At 38.2% G+C, this 25000-nt stretch overlaps 1 long non-coding RNA gene across 1 annotated transcript in view; it reads left to right on the forward strand.

The window, feature by feature from the left end:
- The first annotated feature begins 15751 nt into the window (after positions 1 to 15751).
- Positions 15752 to 25000, forward strand: part of LOC309489824 — a 186151-nt gene continuing 176902 nt past the window's right edge. The window contains exon 1 of the long non-coding RNA XR_014202522.1: positions 15752 to 15869. This is a non-coding gene — a long non-coding RNA (uncharacterized lncRNA). The remainder of the gene's footprint in view (positions 15870 to 25000) is intronic.

Consider the following 25000-nt stretch of genomic DNA (forward strand, 5'->3'; position numbering starts at 1 on the left):
TTTACTTCTACAGTGAAATATTATAATAGCAATATCATATTTTGTTGAATATTTTAATTCAGTAATAATAATAATAATTTTATTGCACAGTACAATTATTGTTATTGTATGTATTATTTGTTATAGTCATAATGATATATAATCACAACATTTTTTTTTTTTTGACAAATTGTGCTGAAAACCTGGAGCTTTATTTAAAAAAAAAATGTATTGCATTTTTAATCACAATTTTTTTCTTCTTATCCTGCAGCTCTAGCGAGAAGTACTTTGTATTTATATTTATGGATGTGGATCACAATTGCGAGATTTGTCGGTTTCTGTCATTTTTATATCTGCTATAAGATCATTTAGTCAACTTTTAGGACTACATTAGCATATAGATGACCTCAAAGGTAATTAATCTAAACTAATGGTCCAGTTTTGATTTGGTGGGGTCTCCCTCGAGGATCACGGTGGTGTTTGTAAGGTTTGGACGTGCCGATGAGAACAGCGCTGATGGATGTGGACCACGGCAGAGAGGACTCTGGGTGTTGGCTGCGTTTCACAGCATTGTTCTCCAGCTTTGCTCTCTCCAGGAGGAAGCCCCTGCCACACTTTTCTTCTTTTTTTTTTTTCTTCCCAGAGTTCTCCTTGGCGTGCTCTTAAACACTGTGGGTCTTTCAGGAAACAACCCCCCCTCCCCACCCCCCTTCCCTTCCTCACCTCCTCCAAGCTCTTCCTCCTTCCCAGCCAAGTGGCACACGAAGCGCTGCCAACTGCACAGCTGGTACTACCATCCACGACTTCTGCCAAGAAAGAGATATTTCCCCTGAGCCGCTGTCCCTAATAGATTGGCATATTGTGTTAAAGTGTTTATGGTAACTTTATGGTTTATTATAAGCCGTGTATTATAATGATATTACTCAGTTTAAGGGGTGCTGTTGAATTGGAATGCATAAAACTACTTTAATCGAGGTAAACTCCAATGCACAATCTCTTGTAGCTAAGCTATATATATGTTTGTGTACCGTTACACCCTTAATATATACATATACTGTATATTAGGGGTGTAACGGTACACAAACATGACGGTTCGGTACGTACCTTGCTATTGAAGTTACGGTTCGGTACGGGTTCGGTAAAGCATGGGGGAGAAAACGAAACACAAAATGGCTTATTTTTTTAATTAAACTGTGTTTTTTAAACAAATGTGTATTTGTGTTTAAATATATTCTATTATAATTAATTTTCTTAAGGATAAAAAATGTTATATCTTACTGTAGCTAATGCTGTAAACTATATAGGGAGCCCTTAATTACACATTACTAATATTAAAGGTTACAATTAACAACAGAGCCCAAATTGTTTAATGTAATTGCTATTTATTTTTAGATATAATAATCAACACACAAAAAAAACAAAAACATGTACTGCACAAAAGGCAGGTTTTGCATTAACTTCTAAATCTAATTACAAAGTTATTTTTCTACTCCAATTCATTTTTGAGATATAATAATTTACACAGTGGCTGTGTCATAACTTGTTTTCATGATGAATTTATTTAAACATACATTAATTAATCAAGACATTACTAACAGGTTAAGTAAATATAATGAATAGGCTAATATAGTGCATATGAAATGCTTCTCGTAGCGAACTAACATGCTGTCGACACTAAATACCTGAGGTAAATGTAATGCTACGTGAGATATTATTCTCAAGCTGTTTTATTGATATCTTTCCCCAGTTGAAACACTGGTTGAGAGATGTAAACATATTGATCGATTGTCTCTTCTTCTGCGCTTTTTACTGTTAGCAAACAGCGTTGCATTGCCGCGCACGCGCCCCCTTCTGGATTGGAGTGTGAATCACCTGTGACTGAATGTACAACACTATCTCACGACCAATTCATACGATTTGTCTAAACCGGGTAGGTTTAGGGGCGGGGTCAGGGGTAGGTCATTCGTACGAATTCATACGAACTTGGTAACTTGTAAAATATGTACGAATTAGCAAAAATCGTACAAGTGAGGTCATATGAATTCGTACGAATTAGCCATCTCGTAAAATTCGTACGAATTGCCGTGAGATCGGGGTGAAATGTATTCGTTGTGCGATTGCATAGACCGAACCGTAACATCCGTACCGTACGGTCGGGACGAATACATGTACCGTTACACCCCTATATATATATATATATATACAATTTTGCAGTTCATGCAGTTATATAGACTTGAACTTGTGCATATACAGTACATCATCTGTTTTATCGACAATCTGATTTATGAGCCATACTGTATGATTTTATATTTTTTTGCCTCCTTTTTATCCTCTATTTTTGCTCCCTCTGTATTTGCAGTTCTGGAGGTGCTCTACATGAAATCCGAGTGTGAAATGAGTTAACACATATGCTTAGGCGCCATCAGTGCAAATGGCATGACTCACGTCCTCAGAGAACATCAGCAGTGACTTTAAAATGCATCATCTCATTTATGCAGCAGCACTAAAGGAAGACATTACCTGTTTTCTGCATAATTTTCTGCACACCTCCGTATCAGCCTCAGTGAGTTTAATGATTAAACAGTGAAATGGGCCGTCACATCCTGAGCTCAGAAAATAGCACGGGGCCGGGGATTAGAAACGCACGTTTAGCAGAGGAAACGGGATGGAGATGCCTAACAGTGTTGTCCGTTAGTGAAGGTTATTGGCCCAAGTGGATGGTGTGTGAATTATAGGGAGAATTTTATGCAGTTGCACCTATTGTGACGTATATCCGAGTTAAACAGCTTTTGGAACAAGAACAAATGTGGGCGGGGCTTGATTTTGTCTGTGGGGAATTGATTGGATGGTTGTGGTTTGCTATTGGTTGATCTCATGTGAGTGACAGGTTGCCCCGCCCTCATCATCAGTGAAGAGATGTCGCTGCAAGAGGGACTTTATACAGTTATTTTGAATAAAGATTATGTGGCATATGAATTTAAACAAATAATGATGTTTATAAAAACATGTTCCATTAGTCTTTGTTTTAAAACATTTTTACTTTGTGGTTTGCTATTGTTTTGTGAAATGCCTCATTTTAAAGGGGCCATGACATGAGAAATCAAATTTGCCTTGATCTTTTGACATATTAGAGGTCTTTATACCATTAAAACATCCTGCAAGTTTCATAGCTTAAAACGTCCTCTTCATTTTTAGCAAAGCATTTATTTAATCAAGCTCCGAAAACAGCTCGTTTTGAAATTGCGAGATCTGTGATGTCACACGGGCAAACACATTTGCATATGCCCGCCTCCAGAGCAAGACATTGACGAATAGTTATACATCGTCATACCATAGGCCCCGCCCACCGATACCATAGGCCCCGCCTACTGGTGTTTAGTCTCTTAACGGCTGACATTTGCCAACACTGGATGTGAGCACCGCGTCAAAAGCAAATAAAACCCATTATAATGACTGATGCTGTCTACACTGGTACAGTATACAGATGTGTGTTCAGTTTCTGACGAACTCCACACACTTGAGTCTGTCGACAACAGGGCAAATGGAGGAGTGAAAGAACGTTTGTCCAGTTTAAACGGCTCATTTGTGTCTCTGTACAGCCTTTAGAAGTATCCCAGCGTCTGAAACATGTGGATGGTTTATTTTAATGGCGTCCCAGAGGATTATTAGCCTGGAAATCCAGACCTAACTCTGAAAGATTAATGGTCTGGCATCGACTAATGAAAATCGGCCAGCTCGAGGGGCGGCACCAAGCATGCATTTGAAAATCTCACTGCACGCAATTGGATAACACAACGACCAATCACAACAAGCCCCATACGCTTAGCTACCAGCGGAGCTAACTGGTAGATTAGACTCTTACCGTATCCGGTCGGCAAAACAGCAAAAAACGTCCTTCTTGCAAAGGAGCGATTCGAGCGCCGTCTTCTGTTCCTCTTTTAGATAAAAAGCCAAGTCTAACTCGTTCATTGTAGCGGCCAAAGCCGTTTCAAACAACTGGTGTTCATCCATAGCCATCTTGCAGTGTTTACTAATGACTTCAACGTCACAGCGCTGTCGTCTTCAGTTTAGCTCGCCTCTGGCCCGTCTATATCAGATAACCCCATGTGATTGGTGCAGCTCGGATACAAGGGCATATTTAATGAGCATCATTACTCGACGCCAGAGTAAACTCGCTGAGCAAATTCAACTTGTGCTCTCGCGAGAACTCTGGATTACCAGGGTAGAGGATTATATGTTTGTTCGGAGCATTTTGTTTTGTCAGCGAGGCACAGTGTAATAGAGAGTTCACAAAGAAACTTTGAACAACTGTATTGAATCTGACAGCAGCTGCATCACAAACCTTAAGCAAATAATTTCATAATCCTGTCTGTAAATTATGTTTTTTTTATGGATTGTATTTTCAAAAGCGAGTGGGTGTTGATACTGTTACCTATGCAATGACGTTAACCAATCATAACAGTATCTGTTACTGAGAAGCCTTAAAGGAGCCACGCCTTAAAAACTGATCATTTCAGACCGAGGCTCAGAATGAAGATTGAAAATATATTTGTTCTTGTGTGCAAAAAAACTTAAGTGAACCTCAAGGAACATATAAAAATCAAAAAATATATTGTCATGACCCAATTAAAGTGGTGCAACTTTTTAGTAAAATCACCAGAAAAGCGTCCTGTAGTTTAAAACAAGATGACATGTCTTTTAGAAGGAATATAACTTGTGTGGGAATGCGTAGTTTTGCAACCATTGTTCTTATCTGAGCTTCTGATCATGCTGACGAGAAGGAAATACATGCAGGGGAAAATCATTTCGCGGAACGGTTAGAGAATTGATTAATCTAGGAAGCCATTAACCACAGAGAAGCATGTGTTCTGCATCTCACACACAAGCACAAGCACTCAGATAACTGGCTATTAGTTTAACTCTCAATGGTCTCGTTTCAACAGGCCTGTGATTGTCGTTTCCTGCGAGAGGAAGACGCGCCTCTGTAAGTGCAGTGCACTCGCTGACGTCTTCAGAGACGGGTTACCTATAGATAAGACCGGAAGAAAATCAGTCAGAAAATGGCAGCGTGTCACGAGAGTGAGAGCTCTCTACGTAGGGCACTAATGTTTGGAGACCCCTCATTTCCTCATGTTGTTTGGGTTGCACAGTCCCACATATAAACACATCTGTCCATGTTCAACATGTCAAGTCATCTTCATTTATATAGCGCTTTTAACAATGTAGATTGTTCCAAAGCAGCTTTACACTGATAATAGGAAATTAAAGTAAAGTGTTTTGGCTTTATAGCAGCTCTAGAACAAAGTTATTGTCCAGCTAAAGTTAGTTTGATTGATTCACTTCCGTCGCAACGATCATTAGTTATTAACTTAGACGACACCGTTTCAACAGAAAACTCTTAAGTTCTCTCTACGCAAACTTCAAAAACAAGAACCAGTGAGAAAGCCGATGGCGTGCACATGCGTATTACCAGTTCAGTCTATAGGTATGTGCGTTTGAATATACAGTATGTGCGCAGGCGTGTAGTCCTTCCCTACAAATCAACCCTCAACATACTACTTGTCTGGCTTTAAAATGTATAATACAGAATTGTTATCGCTTCAGATTTGAAGGGAGGCCTTCACAAGGGAGAGACTAGTTGACACTTCAGGACTGCGCTGTCGTCATGTCCAGGCGCAGGTCCTTCATCAGATCTGGAGTGTGTGTGTGTGTGTGTGTGTGTGTCCAGGCGCAGGTCCTTCATCCGATCTGGAGTGTGTGTGTGTGTGTGTGTGTGTGTGTGTGTGTGTGTCCAGGCACAGGCCCTTCTTCAGATCTGGATACGGCCTGGAACCGGCGGACTGCGGTAAACCTCGGGATAAACAGAGAGACTAATATTAGCGTAGACGCCATTCTTCTTATGATGTAACGAGTACATCAGGATTTATGGGAAGTGTTCCCGGTTCCAGCTGACCTAATCTATGTAGCCTAACATTGAATTATAGAAGTCTATATTAGTGTGTTATGTGTATGCTAGGCCAAAGAGATGTGTTTTTAGTCGAGCTTTGAACTGACAGAGTGTGTCTGCTTCCCGGACAATTTGACTTTGTCAAATTTTGTCAAACAAAATGTCCGTCAAAGATTATTACAACTCGCATGCTTGCTTGTTTGATGCATGTTTAGTTCATCAGTCGTTCAAAAGTTCGGAGAGAAAAAGATGCGTTTCCGAACGAAAACGCATTATGGACGAGGCCTGAGATGAGAATAACCGATGTCCATCTCATATGTTTTTCTTCTTCTCACTAATATTCGGATATTAAAATTGAATAAAACACCAACAATAAAAAATAACTAGCTAGGTTAGCTGATTAAAGTCAGGCTATTAAAAATACAGGCCAAAAGTTTGGACACATTACTATTTTTTATGTTTTTGAAAGAAGTTTCTTCTGCTCATCAAGCCTGCATTTATTTGATCAAAAATACAGACATTTGTTTAATATTGTGATATATTATTACAATTTAAAATAATTGGTTTTCAATTTATTATACTTTAAATTATCATTTATTTCTGTCGATGCAAAGCTGAATTTTCAGGATCATTACTCCAGTCTATCACATAATCCTTTAGAAATCATTCTAATATGATGATTCATTATCAAAGTTGGACAGTTCTGCTGCTTAATATTTTTTCATAACCTGTGATACTTTTTTAGGATACTTTGATGAAAAAAAAAAAAAAAAAAAATGAAAAAAGCAAATGTTTTAAAAATAGAAATCTTTTGTAACAACAATATACACTACTGGTCAGTAATTTGGGGTCAGTCATTTTTTTTCTTTCTTTTTTTAAAAAATAAATCAATACTTTTATTCAGCAAGGATGTGTTAAATTGATAAAAAGTGATAGTAAAGAAGATTTATATTATTAGAAAATATTTTTTTATTTTGAATAAATGCAGTTCTTTTTAACCTTTTATTCATCAAATATATTAGGCAGCAGAACTGTGTCCAACACTCATAATAAATCAGAATATTAGAATGATTTCTAAAGGATCATGTGATAGACTGGAGTAATGATGCTGAAAATTCAGCTTTGCATCACAGAAATAAATGATCATTTAAAGTATAATAAATTGAAAACCAATTATTTTAAATTGTAATAATATATCACAATATTACATTTTTTTTCTGTATTTTTGATCAAATAAATGCAGACTTGATGAGCAGAAGAAACTTCTTTCAAAAACATTAAAAATAGTAATGTGTCCAAACTTTTGGCCTGTACTGTATATATCGCCGTCACTCTTAACACTTCTACAAGCTGATGCGATGAGACTCGTTTTCCTGTTTGTTCATGTGACGTTCGGCATAAAGCCTGTGATGACGCTTGATTTAAAATATTGAAGCATTGATAGATAGTTTTTGGCCTTGCCAAATGTTTAGCTTTGCATTTAACTTTGCCGTGCCCTTGCACAACACCATGCGTTTTCTTCAGGCAATGTATCATATTTTCTTCAGCAATACTACAAATCTAATAATACTTTGACTCCTTTGAGTTTTGATTGATTTCTGAGGGGCGAGGTTGTTTTCATAAGCTGTTACAAGGTTTTGAGAAGGTCTGAACTGATTATTCCAACAATCTAATTTGCTGTAAGGCAGGTTAGATTCTCAGAGACGCCGTGAGTTGAATCGGAGAGATTCATGACTCACCAGATCAAACACATTCCCTGATGGATTTCAACATCTGCCTGCACGTGTGTGGAGGTGCTGGAGAATTCCCTGGAGTTATATGCATTCCTTCTTATATGTTCTTTCTTTTTCGGAAGAGACTGCTTTGTTTCTTAGGAAAATTTACATCTACACCCTTTATTCAAAATATTATTCAAAATTAGTTATAGATTGTTTTATTTGTGATAATAAGGCAATGAAACATGACAAATTATGCGATATCATTTTTGGCCAGGCTGTCATACAAAGAAATTATGAACACGTGCAAAACCATCGAGAACCAATGAAATAGTAATAACTGATTAGGTTTTTCCTGTGAGCTTTTTGTTTTCTGTGCATTTTTATTTTGCATAGTAAAATAAACCCTGTAGCTGTAATTTGCCTTTTTTTTTACCAAATAATTTTATCAACCAAGTTTAGTATTTTGTTCTTCCCTTCCCATTTTTTTAATAATTTCCTCATATTTTGAAGGTTTAATCAAACTTGTAGGTTCATATTAAAAACAAATATCCCCTCTGGACATCACTTTTGCCCACTACTGAATAAAACGGATAAAAAATATTAATAAAAACTATAATAGTATCTCAATGATAGTAAAATAACACTAAGCTGGATGCTTTCATATAAAAACTTGGCATGTGGAAGGTAAATCCCTAGTTGGCTCAGACTGAAGCTCCATATGCTTTCCCGATCTGTAATCATAACCCAGCACAGTTTTGTTGAAAGAGGTTGAATAGGAAACCTGGATGCATTGTACATCTGAAAGGGTGATTTAGCTCCTGCTTGGGTTTCCTCCTCAAGAAGTGTCTTATCTACAGAAAAACACATCTTGAGGAAAGACCATGTGACCTGGAAGGTGCTGGCAGGAGTGAGTTTGTGGACTCAGCCTCTCGTTTGTTTGGGGTTTCGTTTCCTTCACCTCCCCATGAACACACACATTTTCGCTCGTCTTTCTTTCATCTGCGCGCTGGAGGGTGGGCGGCACACCCTGCCCTCGCATTCCAATCTCGCAAGTCAAATGAAAGTAAGGTGAGAAAATTATCTGGCACTCGACAGGACAGAGGAAGCAGAAGCACAGCCAAAGTGTGTCCACCCAGAGGACCAAACCCACTGACATTCCAGCTCCATCCTCGTCGAGTTATACAATAATCACACATACAGTTTTAAAGAGGACCCTTTTTTGAATTCATGTTGACTTTAAGAGGTCGTTAGAAACCCAACCATAATCACAATCAGCGCATGTGTGGGTCTTACTGTATATAAACACTCTTAAAGAGGACCTTTTCAAAGTCTTGATGTTGTTTTCAGGCTCTACTAACAAGTTTTCCTGCTTGAATGTTGATTATTTTCCTCATATTCTCCATTGTTGCAGCTCCTCTCTTCCCAGTCTGTCAGTAACGCTCTGGTGTAACGATAAAGTAACTCGCTACTTCACTAAATAGTACGATGCATCATTGAAGAAATCAACTAGTTAGTCACGACTGTTTCCCGAAACCGTATTGTCGCAAATTGGTAATTCAGCCACGTTGGTTAATGATGTCACACAGGTGGTGGAGTAATATCTACTTTTAATGAATCTGTTTGAGATCGAATTAATGCTAGATGTTTTGCTATAAATTATGAACATTTCATCTGAGGACTATTTCAAATTTTTCGCAGTTATTTTGCTTTATTTCCAGATTCAATCATTGGCTCGTTCTTGCGTACTAGAGCACGTTCGCACATGCGCACTCTTCAAAAACGACACTTTAAATCTCTTGACAAACTAAAAGACGTAAAGGAGATTTGTATGTATTCTAAATAATAGAGTGCACTGAATGTCAGCTTTGCTTATTTTGCTCAAGATAAGGATTTATTGAGTCCACATGTCATACAAACAAGAAACTCTGCTTCTAACACACAACTTTGCATTGCTGTTTGGTTTCGGGAAACACCGACTCATTGAACTATGTGGAAGATGACGGAACTTGCGACCATAGTTTTCGTGAAACGCACCCCTGTTTAGTTCCTGTCTCTATGAAGCCCCTCCTTCTGAAAAGCACACTGTGCTCTGATTGGTCGGCTGGATCAGTGTGTTGTGATTGGTCGAGCGCTTCGAGTGTGTTTGGGAAATGTCCCGCCCCTTACCATAACCTCCAGTTTAACACACTACTAACTAACTCAACCAGGCCCCGCCCCTTTATTCTGCGTATTAATTATTTAAATGAAGAATATTGTGACGTGTTCGTTCCCGGAAGAAACTCAAGACTACAATGGAGGCGTTTCAGGGAGTTCAGAAACACTGATATAGAGAAAACTTTTAAACGTTGCAGAGCTTTTTAATTCTCAAACAGCAACATTACACACTAAAGATGAACAGGTAAAAAAGGAAAAAACAACCCTTTTAAAAGATCTGAAGTCATCAAGAGATTCCTCGCTGTGTCGTGTCCTCAGAAATCCCTTGTTGCATGTTTCTATGGTAACAGCTCTTGATTGATTAAACACATTAACTCTCATAACTGTGTGTGTGTGTGTGTGTGTGTGTGTGTGTGTGTGTGTGTGTGTGTGTGTGTGTGTGTGTGTGTGTGTGTGTGTGTGTGTGTATGAGTATGTGTGAGTGAGCATGTGTGTTTGTGAGTGTGCGTGTGTGTAAGTGAGTGAGCGTGTGTGTTTGTGCGTGAGTGTGAGTTTGAGTGAGTGAGTGAGTGTGTGTGAGCGTTTATGTGTATATTTGAACATGTAAGTATGTATACGTATGTATGTATGTATAATGTGTATGTATATCATTTTGATTTATGTGAGTACAGTTGAATTTTGACCTTGCATGACCTGACATGTTTTTGGATCACCATGTAACTGGTATTTTTTTAAAGGACAAGTTCGGTATTTTACACTTAAAGCCCTGTTTACAGATCGTATCTGATGAAATAGAATGGTTAAGATTAAAATTTGGACACATGCTCCTGTCCCGAGAATTTTAGGTTTATTTCGCTTTTGTGGACCTATTTTGCCAAACGCGTCACACCCGTGATTCTTCCGTTGAGAGCTTGAATAATAGACACTCCAGCCCAGTTGGTGGCGATAATGCACCTTTGCCAATTGCAAGCAAACCACGGGCATTTCATTGAATACACAGAAGAAGCAGAAGAAGAAGCGGCGGAGTAATACCGTAAAGGTGCTGCGGTCTCACAGCACGTCCTATTAAGTCAATGGAGTTGGACAAAAACTACGATAAAACCTGTTGGAATGCATCTTTTTCAGCGATTTTTGAGTGAACATATCAGTGAACACCCCCTGACCACTCGGTGAGTTTCACGTCTTTGTAAACGAAAGTTTAATGTGTTTTTAGGAAGGAATCTTCCAGTGCACATAGACAACCATTGTGGGGGTGGGGGGGGGGGGAAGCGAAATAAACCTAAAATTCTCGGGACAGGAGCATGTGTCCAAATTTTAATCTTAACCGTTCTATTTCATCAGATACGATCTGTAAACAGGGCTTTAAGTGTAAAATACCGAACTTGTCCTTTAAAGAAATATAAGTTAATCAAACAGTATCATAGTAAAATACCATCCAATAGGGTAAATAAATAACAATGAGACTAAATGGAGAAATCTTCCTCAAAATTTTTCCTGAAATAAAAACACCTGAGCAAATGTGAAATCTCAATAATGTCTCAAACTTTGCTCAAAAGTCAGAGATTGATATTCAAATTATTCCAAGAGCAAATGATTCACATTCCTTAAATACATATTTTCCAAAAACATCAGAAACCATGTCACTTAAAGGGATACTTCATCGATTAGCATTAAAGGGACATTGTGTAGGAATTTCTCCCATCTAGTGGTGAAATTGTATTTTGCATTCAAACGAATAATGCTCTCCAGCGCCTCACTTTTTCAAATGCGCGTTGCATCTACGGTAGCCGTTATGTACCTAAAAGCTATGACAGGATGTCTTATAATAGCACTTCGAGTTTTTCTTCGGGTGAACATGTTTGTTATTTAAAACAAACTGAAACTTTAAACAACGAAAAAAAGAATGTTACAGTATGAACTACTGACTGTCAAAAACATTAACTATGGTAATTAGTAGTAATGCCTTCTTTACTCGTTATATGTTTTGAAGTATGTGCATTGTTAGATATCATCATCATCAGAGCCTTCTCTAACGTTACTTTACTCAATAGCTGCTATTCATCAAAGAGCCTGTTTAACTTTTAACTATAAATGTTCGACTGTCTATATAATAAAGTACACAACCAAGCAATGAAAAAAAAGCTTGTAATTAAGACTGTAACATTGACTTACCTGTCGAGAAGAAAGCAGGCAACTTCAGCGTCTCTTTTGAAAGCTTTCTCCTGCATTAGCTATCCTGACAGTAACCCTTGTTTTTGTAATCTCCGGTCACGTTTCCTTTTACGATCTATTTTGGACTTTTTCGACGACGAGGACTCCTTATCCTGTGACTCATATGTATGTATGAATGAACGGTGTATAAATAACCGTGCAGTGCAGCCTTTTAAACTTGCCGCGGCAGTGACAAGCGCCTCTCACTGCTCTGCTCCTCCGCTTCTGCTGGCTTCAGTCACGTGACGCTGGTTCTGAACGAAAACGCGTTGTGGAAACGCCTTGGCCTAGTACTTTTTGTCCCTCTCTGCTATTATAGTTTTTCAAGATGGCGGAACTACATGGAAGCCTCCGTGGACTTACCCGTCCCATGTATATAAAGATAATAAATTCTTCGTTTACGAGGATTAGTCTGAACATTGGCATAGGTATTTGTACACCATTGAGGGCATATTTATGAATAAAAATATAGATTTTAGATAATAAAATACCTAAAAAGCTACACATTGTCCCTTTAAGCTTTGTATCAGTAGAAACCCGGTAGTATTCTCGAGTGGCCGTGCTTCCCTCCCTCACGTCCCCCTGAGACGAGAGATTTCTGTATTGTGTGTCTGGAAAAAAAACCTCAGATGATGCAAAAATCATTATTTATCGTCATCAGAGGCTTTTGTGTCCAGAGGCGAGAGACTCCAGCCAGTAGGAGGAGCTCGTCCCGCATGTCTTCAACCCGCCCATAGGGGGATCTCACGATAAAACGCCGTCTTTTCAGTTTCGAGTCGACTAGTAGCCTAGCTGTATCATTTCTCCCGATACTGCCCTCTGTAACCGGTAGGCGTGGCTTGGGCGTGTACTCGTAGGGCAGCGAAGCAAGTGCATTCTGGGAGTTGTTGTCTTTCATCCATATGAGCCAAAAATACATTTTCCAGCTTTTCTCAGTCTAGAAGACACCAACTTCTAAAATAATTTCACATTTCTACTACATAAATGACCCAATTTAAATACACATTCATCTTTCCATCTTTCCAATATAACCGAGTCTCCTGAGGACAGTTTTCAGCAGTTGTTTGTCTCGTTTGACCCGGATCGAGACACATCCAGACAGACAGTTCCCAGCACAGACAACACTGAGATACTTGATGAACTGATTAAAATCTTTCATGGTTATTTGGTCTAAAACAATACTCAGTGGGTCTCCTTCAGTGACCCTTTACAGAGGTCATCCATCCATTCATTCATTATTTCTCATATGAATGAATGCTCCTGTTATCTGGAAGCAGTCGTCACGTGTCTCCTGAATCCCGGCATATAGTGCAGAACTAATGGGTGAAATTCTCAGCCTCCGGGGATCGTTGTGAGCAGCTGCTGCTCCGTTCACCGCGGTAAATCACTTCGGTAGCACATCGCAGGCTTGTGTGGAGGATGGAAGTGTGTATAAATGTTTTCTTTTGCTGCGTACTGTAATTGCAAGCTCAGAAATGTGAGTATAGGGAACCTTTAAATGTCAATCTCAATGTCTCACTCATTGCCAAATCACATCCTTTAGAGTTCTTCGATATTGCTCAGAGATATATGGAGAATTTATAAAGTTCTCAATGAATTTGAAAATGATCACCTTTATTTATTTTTTTTGTCTATTAATCTTAAATAGCTTGTATACACTATAATACTGTTCAAAAGTTCAGTACGATTTTTTAATGCTTTTGAAAGAAGTTTTTTCTGCTCACCAAGGCTGCATATGATCAAAAATATAGTTCAAAATAGTGAAATATTGTTAAAATCAATTTTCAATTGGAATATATGTTAAAATGTAATTTATTCCTGTGATCAAAGCTGAATTTTCAGCATCATTACTCCAGTCTTCAGTGTCACATGATCCTTTAGAAATCATTCTAATATACTTTTTTCAGATTCTTTGATAAATAGAAAGTTGTTGTTTTTTTTTAAACAGCTTTTATTTATTTATTTATTATTTTTAAATAGAAATTATTTACAATTTATTTTCCAATTTAACATTATAAATGTTTTACTGTAAATTTTGGTCAATTTAATGCATCCTTGCTAACTAGAAGTATTAGTTATTATTAATTATTTATTTTTTTAAATGCTACTCAAGACACATTTCTGATTATTATCAATGTTGAAAACAGTTGTGCTGCTACAGATGTTTGTGGATCCATTGTGCACAACATGTATAATAATCAAAAACTTTTGAATGGTAGTATAGTTTTTTGATAACTGTATAACTTTTGTCATTCACTTTATAGAGCTAGTATAGAGTATAGAGCTAAAGTTAGAGATACAAATGTGGATAGCAGCTCAGATCATGTTTGAGTTCATGTTGAGACTTGCTCTGTCAAATGAAAACACACTAAATGAAGAGTTTTTTGTCTCACATTTGTTTGTGAGTTTTTGCGGAGACCTTTTGACTTGTACCTGATTGACCTTCCAGATGCTGAAATCCTCCGCCAACATTTCAGCCTTGATAAACATGAGAAAAAAAACCTTGTTTATTTCACTTGTTGATGCTCCGGCTGCTAATTGGAGGCTGTTTATAGTTTCTGCCTGCTTTAAAAGCCTTCACTCCAAATTACACACTGGCATGAAAACACACTCTATCAGCATTTCCCATCAGAGATAGAGAGGTATGAGCTCCTCCCTCACAGGTTAAATCTCTGAGGACAGAGAACAGAAGGATTTTGTGAGAGTAGCTCATTACAGGCCTCATTTTCAGAAGAGTTGATCTTTTTAGCAGTAGCTGATGATTCTTCCAGCATATCCAAATACTTACTTGGCTCAAATTTGTCAAAATGCAATGCAACTACGAGAGAAAAACTCTTCGGGAAAAAAACTGTTTTTCTCACCAAGGCTTGTTATTATTTAACTGTTCAAAGCTCATTCTTAGAAGAAAAGGTTCTAAATAGAATCTTAAAGAGTTCTGTCATATTTAGAACATTTTAGGGGTTCCGTTCCCAATCATGGAATCATTTTATATGTATTTATTTCGTTTTAAATAAATTCTTTTTTTAATTTAAATAATTTTTATGAATAAAACAGCTCGAAAACATATTTAATCACTAGAAAATAAATGAAATAGCCATTTAAACATAATTTAATTAGCCATTTAAACATAATTTAATTTATAATTTATTTCTCCTTACCTTTTTGGCATTAAGGGTTCTTTATAATTGAGTCAAGAAACCTAGAGTTCTCATTTTTAAAATGCGTTCTGTGTAAACCGGCTCTCAAGCACCAAAAAAGACACAACAGATGCAAAATTTGCCAATTTGTTGCAGCTCTAGAGCGACACATCTGAAAGCACCATTTTTCAATTGAACACAGACACAAATGAAATGAGGATAAGTAAATATTGGCACCATTTTTTCACATTTTCGGGTGACGCTCCAAATGCGGTGATATATGCTACTTTTTGCAGCATTACCAATTTGATAAATCTTGTTATCCTAAGCACTTTAACCCTCTGGGGACCAAAAACGCGCCCACGCGTTTTGCTCGTTTTTTTTTTTAGCAATGAAAAATAAACACAAAATGCTCTGTTAATTTTGATCTTTCATTTTCGTGTAATACATCAATCGATCCTGTTCAGTTTCTATTTTTTTTCTGTATACTCACAATACAAATAAAGTGTCTGTATAGCAATCCGCCATATACACGCCATTATATTAGTAGCTCTGCAGATTTCTGTTTTAGACATTTCACTGAAATAGTTTGCATTGAGTTAAAGGGGTGGTATAATGCCCTTTTCACAAGATGTAAAATAAGTATTTGATGACCCCAGAGTGTGTATGTGAAGTTTTAGCTCAAAATACCCCACAGATATTTTTATATAGCATTTTAAAGTTGTCATTTTTTGTGGGTGAGTAAAAACGTGCCGTTTTTGTGTGTGTCCCTTTAAATGCAAATGAGCTGCTGCTCCCGGCACAGGGGGCGGAGCTTCAACGGCTTGCACTCACACAGACATGCACTGAACATTTTTAAAACTTTTAGCCTTTTATGTTCAAACTGGATTCAGACAATGATGGAGAGACTCAAGAAGAAGTGACAACATGTAGAAGCAACAGGACATTTCTGAATGGTTAGTTGGTGAATTTATGCAGCTTATGTGTAGTTATCTTCTAGTCATTGATTAGCATATTCTGTCATGATAATCTATAAAGCGTGTTCCGGGGGCGGGGTTTATGTAAATTCTAGGGTTGGTGATGTCACTAATCCAGGAGGAATGTGGTGTAGTCTCTACCAGCCGTTTTTTGTAGACCTTAAAAAGGACTTCCAATTTCTTTAAAAGCAAATCTCTCCCTTTGCTTTGAACTTTGAGCGTTGTAACTTTGCAGATGTTGTTTATGCTCAAACAGCAACATTACACACTAACTAAAGTTAGAAAAGTGGAAACATAATCAACCACCCCTCTGAGTTAATGAGTTCATGGTGACGGTCAGAAAGCCACCGCCTCGCTTTCACAACAGGAGGATAATGACAAGAGCGTCTATTTGTGTCCTTTTGGTGTCGGTTTAGTCACTGTCTGTGTCCTTCGCATTCGACTGATCTGTTAGCGTTTACACTCTCAGAAACAATGTGTGAGAATTGTACATTTTAGTGGTACTTTAGGGTTACAACAGCCTGTCAAGGACATCTTTGTACCTTATTTATAACCTAAAGGATTCATAGTATTGCTACTCTAAGCTACTAACATGCACTTTTTTTCTGAGAGTGTACCATCAGTGGCTCATGATGTCACTCGACATGTGAGCGCCCACAGCCACAAACTGTTCACCGTTTGGAAGTCCTTTCACAAGTAGAGGTTTGTGTTACTTGATTTTTAACTGAAGGTTTAACTGTACTGAGAAGGCACAGTTGTCAAGACGCTCCACATTTAAGGTTTAAATGTCACTTTGGCTTCAAAACCATCAGTTTTTCTTCCTTTTAACTTCATCTCTTTGCTTATCTTTCACTTCCTGAAGCGAGATTCAATTTTCTGATTGCGGTTCAAGCATTGCCTACAGATCTTGGCTGACGGGAAATCAAAAGCCCAAATCAGCTGGACGTACTATTTTAAGTCTTTCTCATATCTTCATATGCTCCAAAAACAAACCCGGCCCTAAAGATAGCCAACAACAACAGCGGCTTGATCAAACCGCTGCACCCATAGGCTTCTTCAAAGGGCAAGATGCTAATTGTAGCCTTGGTTTTGGTCCTATCATTAGTCAAACAGCAGCCAGTAATCAGCAGCACAATCGCGTGTCACTGGACTTCCTGTGATGGAGTCCGCATGCTTTTCTACTGTCACTGAACGTTCATCAGCTGATGTGTGTAACTGTTCATTAGTGCCAGCTTTTACTGGAGCTGTACTGGATCTGGTCAGGGATGTTCATTCAGCTGCGCCTTTTGAAATAGAGGTGAAATAGGGTCCTATTATGCTCTTTCCCACATGTTCATCTTTCTTTAGTGTGTTTAATGTTGCTGTTTGAACATTAAAACGTTTCTGAACTCCCTGAAACGCCTCCATTGTAGTCTTGAGTTTTCTTCTGGGAACGAACATGTCACAATGTTCCTCATTTAAATAATTAATATGCAGAATAAAGGGGCGGGGCCTGGTTGAGTTAGTTAGTAGTGTGTTAAACTGGTGGTTATGGTAAGGGGCGGGACATTTCCCAAACACACTCAAAGCGCTCGACCAATCACAACACACTAATCCAGCCGACCAATCAGAGCACAGTGTGCTTTTCAGAAGGAGGGGCTTCATAGAGACAGGAACTAAACAGAGCGTTACTGACAGACTGGGAAGAGAGGAGCTGCAACAATGGAGAATATGAGGAAAATAATCAACATTCAAGCAGGAAAACCTGTTCTAGTAGAGCCTGAAAACAACATCAAGACTTTGAAAAGGTCCTTTTTAAGAGTGTTTTTATACAGTAGGGATATATATACAGTACAGTACATGTTTATATACAGTACATATGCGCTGATTGTGATTATGGTTGGGTTTCTAATGATCTCTAAAGTCAACATGAATTCAAAATTTACTCTGAAAGTAAGATAGCATTACTGTTTTTATTGCGTTTATATAATTTTAATAATTTATTTATATATGAAAAAAGTGTCACATGATCCTTCAGAAATCTTTCTGATATGCTTTTTCCATTCTTTGATAAAAAATAAAAAATAAAAAAAATATTTGAAATAGAAATCTTTTACAACATTATAAATGTTTTACTGTCACTTTTGGTAAATTTAATGCGTCCTTGCTAACTAGAAGTATTCATAAAAAAATTTAAAAATCTTACAGTAGTGTACAATCATAAAACCTAAACACTGCACATGTTATGATGAGACTAGTGTAATAGATTCACTTAAGAAATATAATTTCTGACGTCCGTGTTTGAAACCTGTACAACTTATTTTCTTCCCTTAAACACAAAAGCAGATGTTAGGCCGGATGACAGCCTCAGTCATTCAGCTTCACTGCATAGCATAAAGATGCAATGAAAGTGAATGTCAACTAACACTGTCATTCTACCTAACATCTGCTTTTGTTCAAGGAAAGAATGAAAGGAATGACATGATAGAGCAGATCGTGATCTCTATTCAAACTCCCACGTGATCTCATTCCTAAATGAAAACATTTACGTTTACATTTGGCAGACGCTTTTACCCAAAGCGACTTACATTGCATTTCAAGGTACACATTTACATTCTCAGTTCTTGCTTTACCTGGGAATCGAACCCATGACCTTGGTGTTGCAAGCGCCAACACTCTACTGTTTGAGCTACAGGAAAACGATTTGCCTGTGTCTATTAAAGCAGGGCTATGCAGTTTCTTTTTCTCTACGCTTTTTGCTCGCAGGTTTCTCTATAGAGCCGTAATTGTCAGCCCTACAGCTTCGGAATAGATATTTGACAACACTGTCGAAAAACTCGTTGGCGACTCTCAGATACCAGAGGCTAGTAGATCAATGACATAAAAGCAGATGGGACATTCTTTAAAACGTCTTCTTCATTCGAGTTCGAATAGCGTGATGGAGCGCAATAATGACAGAATTTTAGCAGATTTTTTTGCCATAAAGCAATTCGTTACATCGCGAAACCTGATATCACACGATACTTCCTGACGCTGCGGCCGGCGGCTCAAAGTTGCAAGGGTGGTTTTTCGGCTCACAGGCGCTTGGGGGGTGCGAGACGACCACCATTCAACCCGAAAAAAGTCATATACTGTAACTATTCCAATGACTCCGAAGCTGTTCGGTTAAGGTAAGAAAAGCTACTTAGTTCACCTTTAAACCTTTGACAAAATCACACGGAAATATTCAATTCTGTGTTGGTGCTGCCGCTGATCTTGGCGTTTTAAGTAACAATTGTATCAATTACATCGTTACACCAGTAGTTGGAGACAAGTGACTGTTAAAAATGTATTTGTCATTAAATTGTTCGTTCATTCAAGAGATTTATAATAATAAATAAATAAAAAACGCTTATTCAACCTGTAATGAAACAAGTGTAGACTTTATGAGTGAGTCATTGAATCATTCACTCAAATGTTTTTTTTATTTTTTTATATATGTAGCGGGTCAGGTGGTTGAGTTGGGAAGTGTACCTTTAAGGCCGGCTGATTATTTGGATCAGGTGGCGTAAGCGACGCATCCCCTTTAAAGGTGTTGAGATGAACAGGAAAATGGGGCGGCGTGAGTGAAGAGTGAGTCTCTTGGTGTATCGGCTGTGCGAAGGGAAGAACCTCGGTTGGGCGTCTGCGCTTATGGTGTCCAGTCAATGGTACCAGCGCCTGCGTTTATGGTGTCCAGTAAATGGTACCGGCAGTCACGAGCCTACAGAAACTTGCTTTCATAATAGCGAGTAGTCCTCTTACACAGGTTTTGCAGCAACCTCGGTCTGGCGTCTGCGGTTATGGTGTCCAGTCAATGGTACCAGCAGTGACGAGCTTACAGAAACTTGCTTTCATAATAATGAGTAGTGATCCTATAAGAGTTGCAGTAATAAACAACACTGATGAGAGTGTGCACAGTTATTAGTCATCCACACCACTTAATTGTATTGCTACGGGGCATACGGCTTTGATTCAAAGAAAAACGAGGATTGTCTACGTCGGTTACTAGCCACTGTTTTTCCTGAGCTTAATCATTCTGTTTTATTCTGTATTTCTTTGTGTGTGTCTGTGGGTGTGCGTGCGCCTTGGGAGCGGCTACCCTCTGGATGACCAGGACCTAGTTGGGCTTAAGATGGAGCCTGTTCATTTAAATGTTGTTTGCTTTATTTTCTTGTTTATTTTCTGTTTGGCAGTCATAACTTCCAACATTCGGCCTATGGGCAATGAGCAATATCTCCTTTAGGAACAGCGTCTATTTGGTGATGAAATGTTCACTAGTGAAGTGTGAAATGCTGTGAAATGCTGTGTTAGTGTATGTTTGCTCGGCCGAATTGGTTTGAAGTGTTTCTGCAGTGTTTTGTGAACAGTACCTATTTATTCGATTTTATGCACTGTAGTTTTGATATTGTTAGACTTTATACCTTGTAATTCATTTACTATGAGGCCTTTATTCACTGTGACCTATTTATTGTAGAAGTGTTTACTGTTACCTATAGGGAATATTTGTCTGCTCTGATTGCCAATCATTATATTTGTGAGTGTTTAATACATTTATAATTGAGTACATCAGTCCCATTTCTGTTCCTTCATTGGACACAACCTGCCTAATTATCTAAAAGGGGAGCGTGTTTTTTTATTTATTTTTTTATATCCAAATTGTGCCCCCTAGGGGTCACATATATAATTCATTCGGATGAATTAAACATTTTAAATAGACTGCAGCAATTAACATTTCATCAAAACTCTATTAAATGACATGTTGTTTAGTTGTCATTTCAGAATCGTGGGAGAATCGTGATCTCTATTTGGAAGAAAAAAAAATCATAATTCTCAATTTATCCAGAATCGTGCAGCTCTACAACATGATAGTGAGTAAATGATGACAGAATTGTCATTTTTAAGTGACATATACCCCTGGTGCAAAAAATAAAATAAAAAAATTGTCAGCTGATTTTTGCCAGCTAAGTCTGATATACACTGAACAAAATTATAAACGTGACACTTTTGTTTTTGCCCCCTATTTTTCATGAGCTGAACTCAAACATCTAAGACTTTTTCTATGTACACAAAAGGCCTATTTCTCTCAAATATTGTTCTCAAATCTGTCTAAATCTGTGTTAGTGAGCACTTCTCCTTTGCCGAGATAATCCATCCACCTCACAGGTGTGGCATATCAAGATGCTGATTAGACAGCATGATTATTGCACAGGTGTGCCTTAGGCTGGCCACAATAAAAGGCCACTCTAAAATGTGCACCAGTATCGAATTGTGAAATGCGCTTCCAGAGTTTTCATTTATTAAATTGGCAGAGAGCGTAAACGAAAACTTCAGAAGCATAAATGAAAACTCTGGAAGCGCATTTGTAAGTTCAGATCAGCGAAAGAAAGATGAGAAAACAGTTCGCAAAACATGCAGTGTATTAAAAACTAATTTTAAAAAATTAGCTTTTTCAGTTTCAAAGATATTTCATTCAGTTTCAATTTACATTTTCATTCGTTTCTTGAAAAGTTACGTTCATTATTATTGGCACAAAAGTAATTCCATACACCATTCATACTTCATACCAATACAAAACACATTTTGAATATTATTCATGTGGTGAGCGTTCTTACACGTGTTAGTGTCATTTCCACCACGGGAGTTCCTGGAAGCCAGCGTACTAACGCAGATGGCCGTGAGTTTCCCTGTTCCTCCCACGTCCGTTTCCTTGTGTTTATCATCAGAGGTTTGAAGGAAGGATGCTTCATATATCCGTATCCTCTAAAGCTGCACCGTAAAGCCTCGGCCCACAGCTTTCTGAAGCGACGCAGGATCAAGGCCGTGGGCTACACCCAACAGAAGTGTCAGGATCTTCTGTACTTGAGGAAACTGGATGTGAGTGCGATCACACTTCTTCCAGGATTTATGACAGTCATGGCTATGTTCCTGAAGCACAGAGACCCCACCAGAATCAACGCTTCATCAATTAACACAACATCTCCTGAGTTCATCACAAGTGCTACATTATGTTAAGACTGTGTCTCAACAACTGTGACTAACTAAAAGTTAGTTCGGGGTAATCAGTCACTTTATTTCTCTCTGACTTAATTCTGACTTTTTTCTCTCACAATTCTGACTCTTTTCTCACAATTCGGACTCTTTTCTCACAATTCGGACTTTTTGTCTTGCAATTCTGACTTTTTTTATCGCAATTGCGAGTTTATATCTCACAGTTCCGATTTAATTTCTCAGAATTGTGAGAAATAAACTCACAATTGCGAGTTATAAAGTCCAATTCTGAAGGGAAAAAAGACTGACCTTTTTTCCTCTCAGAACTGCGAGTTTATATCTCACAATTGCGACTTTATATCACGCAACTCTAGGAAAAAAAGTCCGATTTGCGAGATAAAATGTCGCAATTAACTTTTTTTATTTTCTATTCAGTGGCGGAAACAAGCTTCCACATGTCACTGAATGACATGTCACATGTCACATGTCAAAAATTCTGCAAGCCGTTCTGGTGGTTTCTTACTTTCTCAGGTGAAAAGAGTCCACCATTAAGTCTCTGTGATCTTCTAGAAACGGCTCGGTCCCTCGTTCACTGCGCGTCTGTGGGATTTACCTGATCCTCGTCTGATCGCAGTAAAGTAACAGCACAACTTTCCTCAACAGCACACATGATTTCTAAGAAATCATTTCACACATTCAAAAAATGCATGACCAATTTCAATACTTGGCATCTAGTCAACTAATCATTTTGAGAAGAACAGAAGCTGTATGGAAACTCCCATATGGGGATAATGTCCCCCACGTGAATTAGAGGAATTCTGGCAGCAGGAGTTTATTTGAAAACAGACTCTTGCAGGTTGAAACTGAAACAGGCGTTGGTCATTTAGGTCCATGTTTTGCTTGGCACAGGCAGTGTTTCTGCAAGCCGTTGAGGTGAGTTTCAGTAGGTGGCGCTGTTCATTCAGCCAAACATGCTGACTCACAGGTCCAAACGAACAGAGCAAAACCACACTCCCTGCAGCCTTAAACACTCAGATATACAGCTGAAGGTCAGATTAATTGAATGTTCTCCTCAGAGGAGAAACATTATGAACTCATGCGCCAATTTATTGCTACAATTGTATCCCTTTTGGGAAAATTGCAGTCTGTTTCTCTGATTGACTAACTTAAGAGAGTAGAATAGACTTTGTGAAATAGGGCATGACGACCATTCTGTTCATTTCCCCCCTCCAGATTTAATAAGAACATTTCTCCTGAAAGAATGGGCTTAATTTAACAGAAAGAATTGGTTGAATTTGATAGAGAAGCAGATATATCTTTCCACTTCCACTCCTTTTCAACTTAAACTGTATTTATATAAATATACATACATACATTTATACATACATACATACATACATATATATATTTATACATACATACATACATATTTATACATACATACATACATATATATATATATGTGTGTGTGTGTGTGTGTGTGTGTGTGTGTGTGTGTGTGTGTGTGTGTGTGTGTGTGTGTGTGTGTGTGTGTGTGTATATGTATCCAATTATCATGTATCCAATTATCATCTTGCAAATAAAGTCATTTTGTATGTTTAGTTTAGTTTGTATGCGTTTCTTAACGTTTAGCAGGTTGATCAAATACTAAGTCAAGAAAGAATTGTTTCTGCATGTGGAAAATCAAGTCAAACGCACGATGAGTAGATGCTTTGTGGGATTTTTGTTTCCAGAATCAGGCTTTCCAAGTCTTCTGGCTATGTAATGAACATCACATAAGACGTTTGTACTTGAACATGACGAATGCATTTGTTTATTTTGTTTACAACGATTTATGTTGTTTGCTAATGCCGAAACCTTGTTTCACAAGTAACGAGTTTCCCGTGACGATTCCATTATTAAACGTAACATTTGTGTGCCGTGACGAATCTCTAATGATGTTTACTCATTTCAAGTAGCGTGTTTAGCCATCACGTTCTCCTCTTTGTGAGACGCACTTCATCCAGCAGTAAATCTGTAAACACTGTTGTTTGCCTCAGTAAAACAGCTTTATTAACTCTAAAAGCCAGCGTGGGGACGGGTTGAATCATTCTGTGGGTTTAACTTTTCTGTGGATTTTATCAAACTAACCTTTGCTAATGACATTGCGGCGCTTGATGGAAGGAGATAAGGTGCTAATTGCTGGAGGTGCTATTAACGCGGAGAGCATCTAATGGTTTCCGGTGAAAGTTGATGATCAAAATAACGATCAGGCCATTTGGCGGAGACATTCAGGGGCTGCTGTGTTAACCTACAGTCAAGATACAAGCGTGGCTGTATGTCTAGGAGGTTTCATAAGCCTTTTTTCGTTTCCAGATGGCAAACAAGGACACTAGATCACACTTCCCTGTGGCCTGTCACCTCAGACGCCTCCCGAGGCCTTCAAGGTCGAATTAATAGTCAAATTTGTAGCTCTCTGTCCTGCATGTGGAGATTTTTATGTAAATTTCATTGCATATATTTGAAATTTAGAGTGCTATCTCAGTAGACCTTTGCATCGAGTGGCTGGGAGCTCAGTCTTTGTTGGTTTCAGTGCTAAATATCGGGCCAGGAACTCACTTTATGACCCTCCTTGTCAGGTTTGGCTGGGAACAAGAAAACAATAGTGTGAACCGTGGACAACTCCCAGTCAGCGATATGACAAAATGCCCCGGGAAATACCTCTTTACCTCTTCAGGAAATACTCTTTCTCTGTCTCTCTCCTTCTACACCTTCTTTTGAAACTGCTGAGATGTGTTTTATGCATTATATGGGAAGATTGTTCGTATATGAACATGACAATTGGGCTTATTTTAGAACAAAACTTGTTCAAACAAAACTTGTTAAATGTTAAAACAAAACATTTTCACA

Source organism: Leuciscus leuciscus (assembly GCF_965113295.1).
Source record: "Leuciscus leuciscus genome assembly, chromosome: 24".
NCBI classification, from domain to species: domain Eukaryota; kingdom Metazoa; phylum Chordata; class Actinopteri; order Cypriniformes; family Leuciscidae; genus Leuciscus; species Leuciscus leuciscus.